The sequence below is a fragment of the Prunus avium genome, chromosome 2, assembly GCF_965620075.1.
Source record: "Prunus avium chromosome 2, drPruAviu1.hap1.1, whole genome shotgun sequence".
In the NCBI taxonomy this organism is placed as follows: Eukaryota; Viridiplantae; Streptophyta; class Magnoliopsida; order Rosales; family Rosaceae; genus Prunus; species Prunus avium.
This window is the reverse complement of record NC_142285.1, coordinates 27,235,124-27,254,815: the sequence shown is the minus strand read 5'-3', so window position 1 is coordinate 27,254,815 and position 19,692 is coordinate 27,235,124. Positions and strand designations below refer to the sequence as shown.

The 19,692-nt window shown below is 35.7% G+C and overlaps 1 pseudogene across 1 annotated transcript; it reads left to right on the top strand.

The window, feature by feature from the left end:
• Positions 1–3,916: 3,916 nt before the first annotated feature.
• On the top strand, positions 3,917–17,966 carry LOC110745251 (uncharacterized; annotated as a pseudogene). The gene is made up of 10 exons (XR_015833714.1): positions 3,917–4,070; positions 11,056–13,969; positions 14,092–14,171; positions 14,341–14,421; positions 15,369–15,440; positions 15,520–15,619; positions 15,727–15,781; positions 16,513–16,641; positions 16,731–16,847; positions 17,698–17,966. The product of XR_015833714.1 is annotated as an uncharacterized LOC110745251 (transcript).
• Positions 17,967–19,692: the final 1,726 nt, after the last annotated feature.

Genomic DNA, 19,692 nt, shown 5'->3' with positions numbered 1-19,692 from the left:
CTCTCCCAAGTACCATGCACATCCAGCTGGTCCTCGAGGGAAACCGATGGGAAAGACATCTATGGATTCAAAGAGACTATGATGTTGGTTAAGACCCGATAATAACATGCAGCCTTCGACGATGAGGAGAGAAAAAGCATAGCAAATACTTGTAAACACACAACCCGAAGAAAAAACTAATGATTTCCCCTAAAAAAAGAAACAACCAAGTAAACAGAAAAAAAAAATTTAGAAAACGACTCTTAAAAAACAGAACAGCACCCTCAAATGTGGAAGAGAAAGAAAAGGAAAGAAAATGGGGAAGTTGGAGGAAATGGGGAGGGACTAGGGCAAAAGAAAAAACGAAAGAAAAGAAAGAAAAAAAACACAGACTTGGCTCACCAAAGAGAGAGCAACAACCCTAAAGGGTGAAGGACTTGTCTCATTATAATTTGTTCATTAAACCGAAAATATATATATATATATATATATATATACAGTTATTCTCTTATCCGGATGTCCGCACGTTATTATCGTGCGGATCCTATTGTAAACAGGCAGGAAAACAGAGAGGGGTAGTACAAAATACACTGCGTCCGCACGATAATAACGTCCGGATGTCCGCATAAGAGAATTTCTGTATATATATATATGTGCATTTGCTACTAATTTAATTTCTACCATTTTAATGATCTTGAACAATTTAAAGAAGAATAGTTAACAATTTTGCACGTCAACTACCGTTGTTTTTTGCATTAAAAAAAACATCATTATCTTATTAAGTGTCTATTCCTTAGCCCTTTTTTCCCCTCAAAATAAACTTTTTTTTTGTTGGAAATCTTTTTTGTTTATTTTTATTGGATTATTAGTATAATTACTATAACTATTATCATGTCTATGTTTGTCTTTTTCATTATCACTCTCATTATTTTCATCTTTTTCATCTTACTTGTTTTTATATTAAAGATCCTAAACATCCAACCAACACATCATGAACAAAAGAAAGCTGGACTATATTTGCATAATTTTGTTCATATACGATAAATGAACATATTGTAAATAAATAATCAAATTCAAATCTTAACTCAATATAAATAATCTTTCGCTTCATCCATGCCAAATATTTAAAAGTACATAGTCAAAATCGTGGAAAACCTACAATTTACCAACTCTGTTAGCGAGATTGTCAAGAAAGTTGTTATTTGCCCACATGGCGCCTACGTTTACAATTTTTAGAGGGCATTTTTGGCATCTCACTGTAGGCTCATGTTTTTAGAATTTTCACACAAATAACATTACACGTGGCACCCAAAACCAACCATAATTCCTAATTCCCAAATCCCAAATCAACATATTCTCAAACCTTAAGCCCTAAATCAACAAAAGTCGCGCCCTATGTTCCAAATTGCAGAGAGCGAAGACGACGATATCTGCAAATCCGAAGTGGGCTCGCCTATTTGTCTCTTGTGGAATCAATGTCGTCTGACAATGTCGTGGATTGACGACAACCCTGGGATAAGATTTTTGGGCTGCATCGATTATGAGATAATAAGAGGTTGCTCATTCTTTGAATGGTATGATTCACATGTATGAAAAAGGTCGAAGATTGTGATACGTGGGCTATTCAAAAGATTAAACGAAGAGGAAGAGGAAAATTAAAATTTGAAAATGGAGATTAGAGCTGCCTCGAAAGCACAAAGGAGTCTACGAGCAAGTCTACTAGGTTCGTGAATTATTGTGATTGTATTTTTGGGAATGCAAATATTGGAATAGGGAGAGATTGGATCATCCAAGAATGTGAAACTAGCACTTTAATTTTAGGGATTGAATTTTAGGAGGTTTGGGTGGTGTTTTTTGTGGCATTGATGGAGTTTTTTGGAGAATCAAATCGGTTTATGTAGTATGACGAGTCTATTTATATGAAAGTGATTTGTGTAATCTGAACTGTCCATTTGTATGAAAGTGGTTTATGTATGAAATGTTAGCCAATTTCCAAATGTGTAGATTGATTTTGCATTTGTGGCTCAAGTTGTATACATTCTCATCCATTTCCAAATATGTAGTTCACAAGACATAAATCCATTTCCACAATACCTAATGGACATACACCTAAAAAAATCAAACACATATTAGCCTACTTTTGATATTAAATGGACATACATCTCACACATATCGACACAAATGAACCATCAATATCATGTTCTCACAAACCCAACAACAAACAACTTCAATATATAAACTCAACTATAGTTCAAAGAAAATAAAAAGTTACAACAACTAAACCCTAATAAGTCTCTCAAATGAAACCAAAAAGCACGAAAATAAACGGAGTTGTAGTGTAAAGCTAAGAACATTACTTTAATGAGGAGCACAACTCCCACAACGATGAACACCCAAAGCCATCTCAACGACTCCCACATTTACTCTCAAAGAAAAGAAATTCTTAGTATTGATGATAGGCATGGCAAAGTGGTTTACAAAAGTGTATTCCATATCAAAGTTGCAACAATTACATACACAATGCTAGAGATAAAACAAATGATCATCTTATTACTGCAATGCACAAACAAACAACTAAAATCTGAAATATATTTCAAATAGATTTCGGTTTTTAGTTTTTGTTTTCACTTTTGTTACGCCTCCCTCCCATCCTCTTCTCTTATCCTTGCTCTCAATCTCACACTCACTCCCATTCTCACTATCATTTTCCTCTATACTCTAACACAAAAAATGAAAACCAAAAATTAAGATTGAAATAGTTATCAAACGGGCCCTAAAAGACTAGATGCTAAGGAAAACATGAATTTCTCAACTGAACCATGTAAACATGAATTTCTCAACTGAACCATGAATTTATCACCCGGAAAAGAAACATATATTGTGGAAAATTCAGTAAAGCCAACTCTTAATAGGTTGTGTTAATATCTTGAAAAAACAAATTCATTTTCTCCTTTTCATGTTATAAAAATGTTCTTGATCAATTCAAAAGAACAATAGCTATACCAATAATTGCGTAAGTTATGAACTTTTATTTTTTGTGCGAATCAAGTTTCATTAATAGAAGGACACGCAACAACAAACAAAAAAAGAAAAAGAAAGCCAATGACAATTACATCGTAAAGAAAAAGCCCACTCAAATAATAAAACTTGAAATAAGCCAAAGTTGTAAAGTGTTGGCCAAAGTGGTGACTCCATACGAGAGCAGGGATTGAATCCTTGACCTCTCTTAAGGAATGAGAGTGCCGAACCACTCACACCAACCACCTTGGCCAAAGTTTTATTTTTATTTTATATTTTTTCTTCTTCGCTGTTTATTGTCATATATCCTTTTTCATGCAACTTGATTTTATCCAACCCTATTATTTGGCAAGATTTTCGTAGAAGATGCTAAGGGGGGAGGGGGGGCCTTGGCTGCACTAATTAAGGATGGGATGACATTGACCTCTTGATCTATTTTAATCCTAATGATTTACCCCTGATGACTTAGCTGTTGGCTCGTTATGCGTTAACAAAAGAAAAGAAACTTCAATTTCAAAAAATGGCTCAAAGACTAAAGTAATGAAATGTAAGATTGATTGGACCAAAAAAAAAAAAGAGCAAAATATAGGAGGGAACACAGCACAACTTTTAAAATAGAGTTGAAACCAACAGTTGAAGTAAAACTCTAAACCTCCATGTTAAAATTGAAATAGTAGCAACACATTTTTTTCTATCTCTATCCGGATAATATACAAAGGTTTGATTTCTCTTACTGAAAATTCATAATACAGCCTCCTGAATATGCTAGCACATGAGAAATTCGGATGCTAGGCTGACCACGGTTTCATTCAGATTGACTAAAGTCCAAGCATATTAATGTAACTATTACAGACGTTAAAGAAAATAGTTGCTAGTTGTCGACTTCGGTAAACTCCCAATCATTGATGAAGGATAAAATATGAACCCTAATGTCAGATATTCTGGACAGCCTGAACCTGGTTTGCGGCTCAACCTGCAAATCATTCTACTATATGCAAGAAGAGAATGGAAAATGAACTCTGACTTCTATCAAACTTGTTTTCCAAGTCTTAGAGTGGACAATGGGCAGATGGGTAAATGTAAACCTATTAATTTGGTTTATTTCCTTGTAGATACATGCAGGTGAAATAGGTGCAGATCATCAGGCTCGGTAGGAAACTTATTAATTTGGATATGGTAATATATATTTGATTTGGCTCCTTTGTTTATTTGAATTTTTATTAATAAAGGTATGGTGAAATGATTGTCAGTTAAATCTCTGTCTTTTATATAGAGTGGAGTTTGGACATGATTTTTCATTTATGATGCTATTGGGATGCTTAAATAGAATTTACTTAGTTATGAAGATACTGGAATTTCGCCTGACATAACATATTCAAACCTCATGAGACAACTTTACTCTACTTATTTGCTCTTGTCAAGAATTATTAAACTAACACATTTGTGAAGAAATTTGGGATTTGAGTTCTGTATATTGGACTGGATGACATATATCTTGCATATTATTGTACTCTGCCATATCATCCTTCCTTATTGTGTTTTGCAAATGTACTTGACTTATCCTTACTGCCGTAACCCTCTCTCTCTCACTCTCCCTTGCTCATTGGCTCCCACATCTTAGCACAAACAAACGGGTAAGTAAAGTGTCTATCTTTTTCAGGTTTTTTGCTTTAAATCTCACTCATAAGAAAACAGACAATATAATTACTATAGTAGATTATGAGACTTTCATAAATTATTCCTCAGGTTATTTGATGCATTTTGAGCAGCATGTCAGTTAAATGGTACAAAATTATTAAAGAGGATTGTTAGAAAGTATGCTACTAAATTATGTTCTTTAAAGGTATCCGAGCAATAATAGATACTCATGTTACTAAAGTATTGTGTCAAATGACACCATAAAATTCAAATCATATTAGCCCCCAAAAGTAATCTCATTCGGGAAATTGACAACACCCAGTAAAAGACAATATGACATATACTATTCAAGAACAATTGGTGCATCTATATTATCACCATCAAGCTTGTCTAGAAATTCAGATGGGATGTCACCTCTAAGAATTTGGACTCTGAATACTAGCCTAGTACTGCTACACTCCAGTTGTTCGAACACACATGCATCTCCAACCTGTTGTCAATGGCAAACGCTCTCCAATTATTAAACCTTTTATGACTGGATGATCAATGATATATCATCTCTCAATTATTGCCCCAAAATGTGAGAACCATAGGGATTGAACAGGAAGGTAGTGTTGCATTAAATTTTCTTGGGACCACCTGCTCAAACAAATGATTATTTCAACAAATTAAACTGATTAAAGTTTGTTGTCTTGTGCCTTATTCTAGTAGTTATCGGTGCGGGTCTTATGGGGTTGTTCGTAGACTCTCTATAAGTGGACGGTGAATCATAAGGTAGAAGGGGATTCGAACGATGTCATCTCTTCTTGAGTATGGGAATATCACACTATTCGGTACTCATGGATCCAGCCCTACACCAGCAGCACCATGAATACCAAGTGCTCCACGTGTCCTCATCAGCTACCCTAAATGTGAATTTCTGAATCGTCTCACATATTATTCATTTGTGTCTTATCCATATTGTGATACTAATTAGGCACATGATGCTTATGTTCTTTAATTAGCTAGTGTTTGGTTGCATAACAAAAAAAGATGTTACTATTAGGATGAATACTGAGACTTATTGCACTAAATTTCATGTCTCATTGTTAGAACAATTTGTGAAAGTAGTTATGCTCCATAAAAATAGGACACATCGTCTTATTTTGTTTTTTATTTTAAAGTAGTTGTGGTTATATGCGCCTATTCAGCATGTTGGTCGCTATGTTGAAGATCAGTACTCAATTTGTTATGATAAGTATAATCTTACCCTTGAAGATTGGTTACAAAATGTCAAAATTATTTAATTATTAATGAAGATGGTAAGGACAAGGTCGATTTAATGGTTGGTTATGAGTGTTTTTGTGATTTGTGGTGCAAACAAGTTCAGTTAGTATTGCTTCCTTATGTTATATCAATTTTATGTAATTTTTTTATTATTATTATTATAGAACATCTGATTTATGTATTATTCTTACAAATGTTAGGAATTTGATTAGTGACATAACATGCATACACAAACTGAGAATGTTTTGTGGAAATTTGAAGCACTTGTCTAGTTTTGTGTTCATTGACAGCCAAGTTAAACTTGTGAATGTTGGATTCCAATTAAGCAACCATGACCAAAGCAAGCATCTTGGTAAACAGAGACACGATTTTCACGATTTTCGAGTGATGTTGACTTCTGTATTCAATACGCTGCTAGGAGTGGGAAAAGGAATACTAAGCTTGATGCCACATTTAAATGTTGGGATGAAATGTTTATGTTTCAGAATTTTATTGGTATTATCCTTTCTTGAGTATTTAGGGTAAGTCTATCTTGATATAAGGTTAGTAAAAAATTAGATAATATAATTTGGATGTTATTTTATTTTTAATGTGTAAAACTATGTAGCAGTGATATAACCTTCATTTTCTTAAATACTCAAATTATAATCCAAATTATGATATTACTATTATGATGAACACTCGCACTTATTGCACTTAATTTCATGTCTAGTTGTTAGAATAATTTTTGAAAGTAGTTAAAATAGTTTTATGGTTATGGTATGTTTGCCAAATTATGATATGAGTATTAGGATATAAATCCAATCAAATAATTGGAGATATGGGTATGTTGGGCATGTTATTAGCCTTTTATTTTATGTACAACAATCAGATTTTAAATTTATATCGTATATGAATTTCTTGTAATAGTGAAGTGTCCAATAATTAATTAGCATAATATTTTATGGTTTTTATGTTTTGTTTCTAATTTTTTGATTATTTACATTTATTGTTTAATCATGTGTGGTGCTGCAGCCGAATCTGATTTTCGAAGTGGCTGTGGCACCCACTATATCACTACCAACAAGCAAGATCCAGTTTTTTGTCTTGTGCCTTGTTCTAGCAGCTATTGGCTTGCGACTTCTATGGTTGTTCCCAGACTCTCTATAATGGATGGCGAATCATAAGGTATGAGGAGATTCTAACGACGTCATCACCTCTTGAGTATGGGAATATCACACCATATGGTACTCAATGATCCAGCTCTACACCAACAGCACCTCGAATGCCAAGTGCTCCACGTGTCCTCATCAACTGCCCTGAATGTGGATTTTCGAATTGTCCCACATACTATTTCTTTATGTCTTGTCCATATTGTGGCAAGACTTGCACATATGATGAACTAGTGTTTGGTTCCATAACCAAATTATGATATTACAATTAGGATGAATACTCAAGCCTATTACACTTAATTTCAGGCCTAGTTGTTATGATGTCACTATTAGTATTTAAACTATTGATTTAAATCCAATCAAATTTTTGGAGAAATGGGCATATTGGTCCTGTTATGTTTTTTGTTTTTATGGACCAATTTTCAGTCAGTTTTTAAATTTAATTACAGTCTATGAATTTCTTGTTTTAGTCAAGTATCCAAATAATTAACTAGCATGAGATTTTATGATTTTATGTTTTGTTACTCAGGTATTGATTAATTATATTATTGTTTGATCATGTGGTGCAGCCAAATCTGATTTTTGAAGTGGCATGCCTTATATCATTGCCTTACGCTCATTTAAACCAACTTTCAAATAATATTTATTCTATCCACCACCTATCGAATCGAGTGAGGCATTGTTGATTAATTTGAATGAGTTCCAATGTTCATTCTTGCTACTAAGTAAACTCTGCTTGCTCCTATCACTGCATTAGGACCCACTAAGCTGTATTATTGGTATAATTAATTAATCATGTAACTAAAAATAAGATATGAAAGTAAACATTTCAAGCATATTCAGAGCATGACAGTATGACAATTTGCAGCCGATATGCCCTTATCAAGGTTCTGGCCGGCTAAAAGAAAATTGTCACTTGGCCGACAAATGTTTTTTAGGTGGCCACCCTTATAGAGCTCAAAGCATGAGTACGAGGCATAAAGTGAAAGAGGACACCGCACCCAAGGGTGGACCTAAGCTTAGGCTGGAGTGGGCTTCAGCCTAGGGGAAGATTTATAAAGTATTGAACATGGTTTAAATGTTATAAGCTTTATTTGTACTCTAATAAATATTAGCTCACTCCTAAAGCATATAGGAATTAATAACATCAATCCAAACCTATATAAATATAAATTCGCTGGAAAAATCATTGTAAGTGCTTCAAATTGCCTATTTGCTCAACTGGTGTGCAGATTACCTTATTTCCATTTTCAACATTTAAGTAAATGTCTTTGTCCTTTTACTTTAATTTATTTTTATATTACTCCATTTACTTAAGTTTACAATGTAAATAAGGAAGTACCCCCCATTTGGATTCAAATAAAAATACTAGAAAATCAAATTCTCACCAAATCAAAATATGAAAAATCGGTTTTAGTGCAAAATACGATTTAGGCTAAAAATGATAGCTCATTAAGTCAATATATACTTCATATTAAAATCCCATAAAATCAAGGTTTCTTATTTGATGTGTAAGGAATAAAAGCCGCCAAAAATTATCTTGAGAAAATGAGTATTCCGAAAAACCATTTTTCATACTTAGTCAATATTGCACCTCTGCTAAAAAATTTCTGGGTCCGCCAGTGGCTACACCCACAAAGAGCAAACATAAAAAAAATTTATTCTAGCCACCCAAAACGCCATATTTGAATCTTGAGAGCCAAGAGGAAATAGCTCTCCTCCTCTAAAAAATTTACCAACCTATCTTCAGTAGGTTCTTCAATCTTGGTAAGTTTTTTTATTTTATATATATTCAATTTCCAATTTTAATTGTTGTTGTTAAGTTTTTATGATTTAGGGTTAGGGTGAAAACTTTTGGAGACTGTTGATATATATTTTATTTTTGCAACTTGAATTATTAATTAGCATATATGATTTTTTAAAGTTGGGCAATGTATTTGATTTGGTATTTATTTATATTTTGTACATCTTTATGTTATACTTGCTTGTAATGTGGCCATGTTTGATTTATAAAATTTTATTTATATTTTTGTTTCAAGAGAAAAAAAAAGGCTTATAATATATCTCCTCTATAAAAAAAATATATATATTTAGCCTACCCCTATAAAAATTCCTGGGTCCGCCATTGACCGCACCGACTCACAATCCAAAACGTTTTACTAAAAAGATTGTCATAGGGCACTTAGGAAAAAAGGAGAAAAAAGAAGAAGAAAATGATTAAAACTTTAAGAAAAAACACACAAAACCAAACCCTAAACCTTTCTTCTCCTCTCCTCTCCACTTCCTTTTATCTTATCATAATCATGGCCGCTCCTCTTCTCAAACTTGTTTATTAATTACCCCCATTCACTTTCTCGATTTTTCGCTTCCTCTTCAGATTTACTATTGATAGGTTAGTCCAAATATATTATTTGACATTTCCACATATTGGGAAAAAAAAAAAATCTGAACCAAATCCTTCATGAAGGAAAGAGTACCACTCATGCTATGAATAACCCATATAAATTAAGCAACAAATATTAGTATATGTACAAGTCTTGCCACAATATAGACAAAACACATATGCATGACAATTGAGATATCCACATCGAGGGCAGCTTAGGACACGTGGAGGACTTGGGATTAGAGGTGTTTTGGTGTTGACATAGGTCCATGAGTAGCAGATGGTGAGGGTGCGATATTCCCAAAATCCACAGGAAACAGCGTCCTTAGAATCTGCAACATCCTGACACAATTTTAATCGTTATAAATTTATTTAATTATGAAATTACAATTTTGCCCTTTGAGTAGGGTTATTTTGGTCACTTTTTAATCCAGAAGGATGTTGGGGAAATGGATGGCAGCATGACGTAGATCGCGTCGAGATGAGTCTGTAGACACATAGTGTGCTCAAATCAGAGTTGTAACGAAAAAGTTACGATCAATAGAAGCATAATGGCACGATCGTAAATATTTCGAAGTGGGTTTTTAAAAAATCTGATTTCCTCTTCTCTCTCTCTCTCTGAGCGATCACTCCCCCTTGTGACGGGTAGCTACAGCAGGCCAATTCTTTGGTCGACCACCAAATCTCATGAGACCGGTACCAAAACGTCAAGCTCACTTCCCTCTTCCTGCCCCACCCCACCTCCAACGAAGGCCGTCGCTCCAGTCGCTTGAAAAAGGCCAAAACTGACAGGTTTTTCTCAAAATTTTCCGACATTCATTCTGGCGATTCCGGCCACCAATTTCTTCGATCTATGTATGCTTTTTCATCCTCTCAATGTGTTTTAGTTGATGGTTGGGTTGATTAGGATCGATTAGGATCGATTTTTGCGTTTTGGAACTCGATTTATCACTTAAAGTTTGGCCGGTTTTCGGCTCATGTTTCCGGCAAGTTCCGGTCACTTTTTGGCCATGGTCTAAGAACAAAAGTTGCTCCACTCATTGTCCTGGTCATGTAGGTATAGGCATTGTTGGGTGTTTCGTGAATTTTCCGATCGTCGGAATTTCTCAAGACACCCACGCGCTTCGGGAGCGTAGGCCCTGTTTGGGTGACCCATTTGGTCCTAAAATGATCCCCATGTCATCCCGAGCACAACGGTATTCTCGGATTTGAATTTGGTTATTGTTTGACCATCAATCGGATTACACATATTAGGTGTTATCCGGGTTGGATATGTTCGGACCGTTGGATCCACTGCATTTCAAAATATGTTGATCTAGATAACTCTAGGATCGTGTAAGAATTTGCGGATCGTGAATCGGAGTCCCGGATGTTTCAATTCAATGATTCAAAAATTAGGTTAAACAGTAACCGTCCGATCGGGCGATCGCGAGCAATCCGACTGGTTGATTCAGACCAAACTTGTAGGACATGTATAATAAACCTTGTTAAACAAATATGAACTTTCAGATTGGAAATCGAAGGTCGTGGGCCCCGCAGGCCCGGTTGACCAGAAACGAGAAGTTTGACCGTTGACCACAGGTCCTTTGAGACCGTCTCATCCTTTGTAAAAGTACTTAGATTTGCATTCACAGAATGAGATTACCATTGAGAGTCATGATGCTGCTATAGATGCTTTGCTCATGGGCGCAGAGTGCTATGTCAATCCATTTTTTATGATGTATTTTAGAGGAAATCCAAAGTAAATGAAGGAGATAAACGTCAGTGGGATTAGGACTCCACAAAATCATGAAATTGGGATGCGAATGATCTCTGGAAAGTCTAAGAATGACCTAGAAACAATATTTCTTCTTGAAAGGAAAAGAGACAAAATTGTTCTTCAAATTCTGCTCGAGGCTGCGGAGTTAGACAGAGAGTATCGAGAAAAGGTTTCAGATGGAGGACTTAGTCCGTACTACACCAGGATTTGATGAACAAGTCATTAGGTTGTCTCCGCTTGATGTACAATCTGCCGATGCCATCACCTTGGTTCGACAAAATCAAGCTTTGTTGCGCTGCTTTCTGATTCAACGATTGCGAAGGGAGCAGCACTTGATGCATGAAATTCTTATGCAGTGTATGATATTCTTGTTGAATTCTGCGACTAAGATATACTGTGCTCCAGAACATGTGATTGACATTGCATTAGGATCCGCTGAGTACTTAAATGGGATGCTAAGATCCCTGTATTATCAGTTCAAAGAAAACAATCTGCAGTTGGTGCCGGAAACATTACATGGGATACAACGACGGTGGATACTGCTTCAAAGATTGGTAATTTCTTCAAGCGGTGGCGATGAGGAAACAGGCTTTGCAATCAATAAAAATGGTTTCCGTTATGGAAATCTGATTCCACCTTCAGCCTGGATGCAGAGGATTTCCACTTTTTCTAGATGCACATCCCCTCTTGTTCTTTCTTGGTTGGATGGCAGTATCTCGTAATGCAAGACAGTACATGAAGGACCAGCTTTTACTTGCTTCTGATCTACCACAGGTGACATCTCTATTGTTTACATTTGCAGATGAACTTTCTGTTGTAGATAATGTTGTCAGTCGAAAATATGAAGAATCAGGGGGCAAAATTGTTTCTGCATCCATTAAAGAATTTGAAGTTGCTGATCAGCAGCATCATTCAGGACCAATCTTTTCGTGTCATTTACCCTGATCTCTTTAAGTTCTTTCCTAATATGAAAAAGCAATTTGAAGCGTTTGGAGGAACCATTTTGGAGGCTGTCGGGTAGCAGTTGAGGTCTCTTCCTTCCAGTATGGTGCCTGATATTTTGTGTTGGTTCTCTGTTTTGTGTTCATGGCCATTTCTACATACAGAGCAGCTTTCTGCTCGAAATAGTTCTGACCATTTGAAAGGCTATGTTTCAAAGAATGCCAAAGCAATCATCCTCTATACACTTGAAGCCATTGTAACCGAGCACATGGAAGCAATGGTACCTGAGATACCTAGAGTGGTGAAAGTGCTGTCATGTCTTTGTAGGGCATCTTACTGGCGATGTGTCATTTCTTGATTCTGTATTTTCTTTGTTGAAACCAATCATTTCATATTCTTTATGTAAGGAGTCTGATGAGGAAAGGTTATTGGTAGATGATTCATGTGTTAATTTTGAGTCATTATGCTTTGATGAGCTTTTCACTAACATCAGACAGGGTGCTAACCAAGATAATTCTAGAGAAAAAGTATACAACAGAGGATTGACAATTTTCATTTTGGCGTCTGTTTTTCCTGATTTATCTGCTCAGAGGAGGAGGGAAATGCTGCAGTCCTTAATTTTTTGGGCCGATTTTACTGCCTTTGAGCCAACTTCTTCTTTCCACAATTACCTTTGTGCATTCTTTGCAGTTCTTTGGTGCCATCCCACTGGAGCTGCCCACTGAGGGACAACATGAAAGTGGACTGGAGTCACATTCATGGTTCCTTAGTGATGTCTACCGCAGTTCAAGTCAAGATAAGGCCTCCGAGAAGTTAGAAGGTAACAATGTTGGTGCTGATATTGTGAATAAAAAGGTTTATCAAAACACTTGGAGGTTCTTATTGGTAAGCTTTAGTCCACGACTGAGCTATGTTGGAATCTTCATCATCAACTATCTAAGAAGATGACTATTACATCAACAGAGTGTTTTATGTACTCAAGATTCTTGGCATCAATTGCACAAAGAGTTAATGATGCTCAAGAAAATGACGCTGAAATTTCTTTCCCATCTACGTCAGTTGACCAGTTCCCTGATCATTGGAGGATTGGTTTAGAAGTAATATCTGAGACCATTCTGACCCCTCAAGAAAACAGATGCTGGGAAGTTGTTTCTGTTGTGCTTGATTGTGTACTTGCTGTGCCCCATGAGTTTGGCCTTAATAATGTGATTGGCTCCATCTGTTCTGCAATAAAAAGTAGTTCTTGCAATGCACTGAAAATTGCTTGGCACTTGCCGAGTGATAAATGGCTATTGATTTTACTTACCAAAGGTGTCCATTCCCTCAAGGAATGTGAGGTTCCTCTTGCTGATTTGTTCTATACAATGCTAGCTCATCCTGAACCTGAGCCCCTTAAGCTCTTAGGAAAACTTGTTGGTCATGATTTGAGTGGAGGAACTGCCCTTCAATCTTCCATGTTTTACAAAAATGTTTCACCTGGATTTGTTACATCTGTTCCTGAGTTGATTATTTCTTATTTGGTTTCAAGTACATGAAATCTGGTGGTTGTCCTTGCTTCATCTGATGCATCATTACTTGTGAGGACTATGGCAATGACACTTCTTGTAGATTGTATCCCATTTGCTGAGCGACGTCTGCTGCAGTCTTTTCTCGCCGCAGCTGATAGTGTTCTTGGCTTGGGAGAGCTTGCCTGTCCAAATTGTGAGGGCCAATTGCTGAGGCTTTCATTAGCACTGATTGCTGGTGCTTGTCTATACTGCCTGGATGAAGATATCTCTCTGATTCCTCAGAATGTTTGGAAGAATATTGAGACTCTGGCATCATCAAAGCCTGGTATCCACTTGTTATATTTCTCTAATTTTATTGAATTATTCTGGAGATGTTGGGAGTGAATGTTTTGTCTTTCCTTTTTTGTTTTTTTTTATTTTTAATTTTTCCCGTTGTTCCTTTTCTAGATGGAAGGTCTGGGGATGTCGAGAAAAGGACTTGCCAAGTCTTGTGCAGATTGAAAAGTGAAGGGGAAGAAGCTAAAGAGGTAGGTAACAGGAAAATTATTGTTTATTGTTGTCATAGCATAATATGTCAAAGATATTGGAGTATATGCCAAACATTTTCCTTGGAACTGGTTTTCTTTCTTTCTAATTGTTACAATCAGCAATTTTAAATTATATTACTTATTAATTGAACCACATTTTACATGTAAGGTCCTGAGAGAAGTGCTAACTTCAAGCTCTTCAAAACAATCTGACCCAGATTTTGAAAGTACTCGTGAATCCGTTCTTCAGGTGAGGAACATTTTAGAGATGATGTGGTAAAATTTAATTTGATTGCAGACAGTGATTTTATTGATGTTATTGTAATTTTATTTGCATTGAAAAATCTTTGCTTGATCACGCCATCCAAAAAATTTAAGGTAGAGGAAGTAAGTTCAATCATGTATAATTTTATACCAAGATGAACACCACACATTTACAATCCTCTGGGATAAATTTCTTCATAGATGGTCATAAAGTTGTTATTGAACTGCATGTTGCACAAATTCAGATAAATTAACTTGGACTCACATTATACATTGTAACCAAAAAGTTATATTATTTATTTATATTTTCGGAATGAAGCTAGGATTGCTTGCTAGAGGTCATTGCTTCTGTTATAAAAAGGGTTGCATTCCGACGTCAATACAATATTTATATGTTGGTGGCATATTTGATCTTGTAGCATGTGTTGTTTAACAGATTGTTTCTCAATTTTCTGCTATGAATGTTTTGCATTTTAATCAATTTTAGGTCTTATTTATTTATTTATAAAATTATTGGAGCTTTAAAAAGCCTAATTTGATACTAAGAGTCATAACTGTTATGGTATCTATACATCTCAAATTCTATCTGAACAGGCATCCATCCAATGTTTACTTAACATATTGAAAGATTTAAAAAAAACATCTTAGAACTTTGGGCAATTATCTATTACTTTGATATTGCTGTAGAAGCTTGAAACAGATATGAATTCTTATGTTCCCAAAATAAGAAAAACAGGATAACTATTCGTCTGTGTCCTATAAATGTTACAAAGGGAGGGATTAGGATAAGAGATGAAATTGATCTACCTCACGTCCATCTACTAAAGAAATTTTATATCCCTTGCTTTTTCCATGGGTTTCGTAGATTAGTTGTTGACTTATACTGCCTTTCCATCTCCTAGAAGCTAATATATAATTATTAATTTGTAACAGGTCCTTGCCAGTTTAACTTCTGCAAAGTCGTACTTTGATATTTTCTCAAACAAAATTGACCAAGAGGTTATGGTAAGCCTGAATTACTATTGTTGCTTTTCATTACATTCCAAACTTATACATGTCTTTGTATTAACTGAATATGTCATAGGAACTAGAGGAGGCTGAATTAGAATGGGACATCCTTCAGAAAGAACATGCATTACATGAATCACCAATCAAAGATGGACATCAGATTCTTTCTCTAAGCTGTAAAGCTTTCTTTCCTTATATTTCTCATTACAGCTATTGGCCGTTTGAGAATGGTCATGTTAAAATTTGTTTGTGGAAATGGTAAACTTAACACTTTGTTTTTCAGCTCCTGTGGAAGATGATGCACGCCTTAAGCAAATCAAGGATTGCATTCATTCCTTGTAAGTGGTAAAAATATTAATGGTATATTCATTCCTTGTAAGTGGTAAAAATATTTTTACCACTTACCACACATGTACTGGCGACACCCTCTTTCACGTCTATAAATACCTCTGAATATTACTTTCAAGTTCTTATTAAAAATTTTGTTTTTTTACTTTGAAATTGCTATAGGCTGGTAACACAGACAACTTTGCTAATTCCAGCAGTTTTACCTCTTGTGTTAAATTTTTCCATCCCTAGTTTTAATTGGTATTAGCCTGTAATAAAACTAACTGCTAGACAACACTAGATGAGCTTCAGAATATCAGCAGTCAGTAATCAGGCTATTTTACAATTTTTATTGTTAAGCTTGCATCCTTACTTATATTGAATTGCAACATATTGTGTCGCACTGTCAAGTAGTACTTCTCCCAGGCGTTTTTTATGTTGAAAAGAATGAGGTTCTTATCTTACTGAAGGATCCACTAGCTCAAACGTTGGTTGTTAAGATGTTCTGAGTCCAGTTTGCCATAGGACCTTATCTTGAAGGCACCTAATCTTTGATGGCAGATGAGCACCCAATTTTAAAATAATCAAATCTTACATGCATCAGCTTGACAAAATAAATAATCTAATACATGTTAAATTCTTCAACTTTTGTGCCTTTTTTTTGGGAAGGTTTCCAGTTTCTTTTAGCTTGGTATTTTTGTAGACTTCAAATTCAGTTTTTCTGATCTTCCTTTGCTATCAGAGAAAAGTCCAAGCTCCATGAAGACATAGTCGCCCGCAGGCAGAAAAAACTTCTTATGAGACGTGCCCGCCAGAAATGTTTTGAAGAGGCAGCTTTACGAGAAGCTGAGCTACTTCAAGAACTTGAGAGGTGTTGCTTCCTTAATGGCTCATCTTTTTTTATATTGTAGTGATTAGATATTTGTTGGTCCACAACTAACATATGGACTAATGTACCAGGGAGAGAGCAGCTGAAGTTGAAAAAGAGATCGAGAGACAGAGATTGCTAGAACTTGAGCGTGCAAAAACCAGGGAGCTGCGACAAAACCTTGAGATGGAGAAGGAAAGACAAGCCAGGTAAAAGCCCTTTTCAGTACCAACTTGATCTGCGATGAAAACCCTTTTCCATACTATCTGGATCTGCTAAGTCTCAAATAATTGACATTGGAAACACTGGTAATTGGCAGATTATGACAAATTTGGGTGAAGAATTTGTCAGACCATGGTTCACAGTCTTTGAGACTAAATATTATTGACTTTGAAACTACACCTTCCCCTTGTATTCTTGTTGCATGTCTCATATTAGTTTGATTATAAGGACCGTGAAGGCCAAGAGGACTTGGGCCTAACTGCTTTCTGTAATGCCATATCCATTGGCAATCATGCTTTTCCCCTTCCTCCCTCTTTCCCTCTACCTACTGATCTATACATGTAGGGTTTTATATCAATGCTAGCATTCCTCCATCTCTCCCATCTCTACGTATCTATACATGTAAGATGTATCTATTTATGAATACATACATCATACATGCATGGACACCCACGAGAATGAATCAAGTAGATATTTTGAAGTCATCACTTGGAAGGAAATGAGAATTCATCTTCTCTTTTTTGTTTTTTGTTGGCAAAGTATTTGGTCATTCCAGTTTTCTGCCAGCCCAAGTCCTCTGATAAAGTATCATTCTTTGACAAATTATTAACTTGCTGGGGGAACAAAGTCATACCATTCAAGTTTATTATATTTACTAGTGTCATTCAGGAAACCTGAATGGAACTGAAAAGGTGGAAATACTGTATCTGTAAGTCATGGGCCTTTAAGAGGATGCATTTTCTGCAGTCTCTTGTTTCTGGGTTAAAAAAATGTTACATGTAATACTTCAGCGAAGAAGAGTTGCATACTAATATCTTGAACCTTTTCCTTTGGCAGAGAGAGCTTCAGCGTGAATTGGAACAGGCTGAGGCAGGAGTACGACCATCACGACGCGACTTTTCCTCTACCTACAGCAGGTGATCCTTTTATGTGATTTGTGGGAACTGCTTAATTATTCTGAAGTTTTGTTCATGGATAGATAGTGTAGACTAAAATATTTATTTTTTAGTGGATATAAGGGTAGGGCATGCCACAACAAATGTAAATTAAATAAGAATCATGGATTAGAGGGTGGTTGGTGGACCCGTCACCATGTTTCGATTTCAGGAATTTAGAGTTGTTGTCCACCATGCTTGGCCACCCCAAGTGCAACAGAAAACATACAAAAGCGCGACCTCAAAAACCCTAAGTCCAGCATTAAGGAAGGGTTGACCAGGTTTTGATGCACTTTGACTAGTGGTGCAAAAATCGTGCATCAACAATTTTGATGTAGAAGATACTTTACTAATGTGAATGTTCATAGGGGTGGGTATTAATCCTCCCGAACCGACTAAACTAGCCAAATCAAATCATAATTCCCAATTTGATTTAGTTTAAACCAAGAAAAAGTCAAACGGTTTAAAAACTAAATCGGACCGTAAATTGTTTGGTTTTGAGCTTTTGCAATATTAGCTTTTAGTTATTGAACTAAACTAAGAAATTTTATTGCATTTTAGGATGGTTTGATAAGCTAGAAAGTAAAGAAAAAAAAAGATAGCAAGTTGTGAATTTTTGTTGTTGCTATAATTGCATTAACAATGTTGAATTGGGCTTATAGCCCAACCTGGCTTAAATTAGTTTGGTTTGATTCGATTTTTTTCTTGATTTTTGGCAATCTCTAGTGTGAATGTCTTAATGCGGGGCATTGGGCTTTTATGAAATGTGAGATATTTTATTGACTGAAAAATGAGTTTTCCAATCTAAATTTTGTATGTTTGTGACCATTATACTGAAATTTATCTTTTTGCGTGGAATATTCTTTAAAATTAGCAATCGTTTTGCTGTACCTTATTAAACTTAAATCCCACTTGACCAACCGAAAAATCGGAGATTTTGTAATAAAACAATTAAACTTAATCGTGAGCCACAAACGTAACGAACCCGCATGTTTGTGACTTAGAAGGAGATGAGCTTTCTGTGACTCTCCACAGACTTGATTTGCAGAACATAGAAATCTTCAGCCGATGTGGTAGTTTTCCTTTGCCCATGAAGAACATAGGAATCTTCAGCCGAGTATATATATTTTTTCTATGAATCACATAAAAACAAGAGGAAATGGAGTTTCAAGGGAAGAAAAAGCGAACCATGCTTTGCTTCTCATTTGTGACCTCCTTGTCCATCCTCGGATACTTCTTGTGTGCTGCAACTAAAGACATGCATTACAATAGTCGACCCACAATCGTGGAAGAGGTTCACATTGGGGGTGATTCTTCATATGGAATCAAGGGAAGGAAAGATTGTTTACAGTTGCATTACTACAGCCCTGTCTGATTTCTACCAGAGGCATAATAACTACACCACAAGAGTGATTCAACACACTAGAGATTCCAAAGCAAAACCTCTACACTACATGCTCTATCCATTCTACATGCTACTTGTGTTTTTGACTATATCTTCTTCTGAAGCCTTTTGGAAAACCTCTGCCATATAAAGTACATTACGAGTTTACATCATTCAGATGGAAGAATAGAATTAATTCCACTTTATCATAAGGTTTTATTAGATTGATGCGGAAAATATTCTCGAGTTAAGGAGATAGGGATGTGAATGATACTACTGATGTTCTTTAATTGTGAACTAGTAAAGAACATGAAGCTGAAATTTTGCCTCTGTGTTGCAGGGGAGAAGTTGTCAAACAACTTGGCAAAATAGAGCAAATAGGTTACTTCATTAAAAACCATATAAGAACGTACATAATAAAGGCTAGCATGTTAATGGCGGCCTCATTAAAACCTTCTCGGGGAAAACCACTTGGGACAAAACCCAGAGAAGGAAAGAGTACCAATCCATATA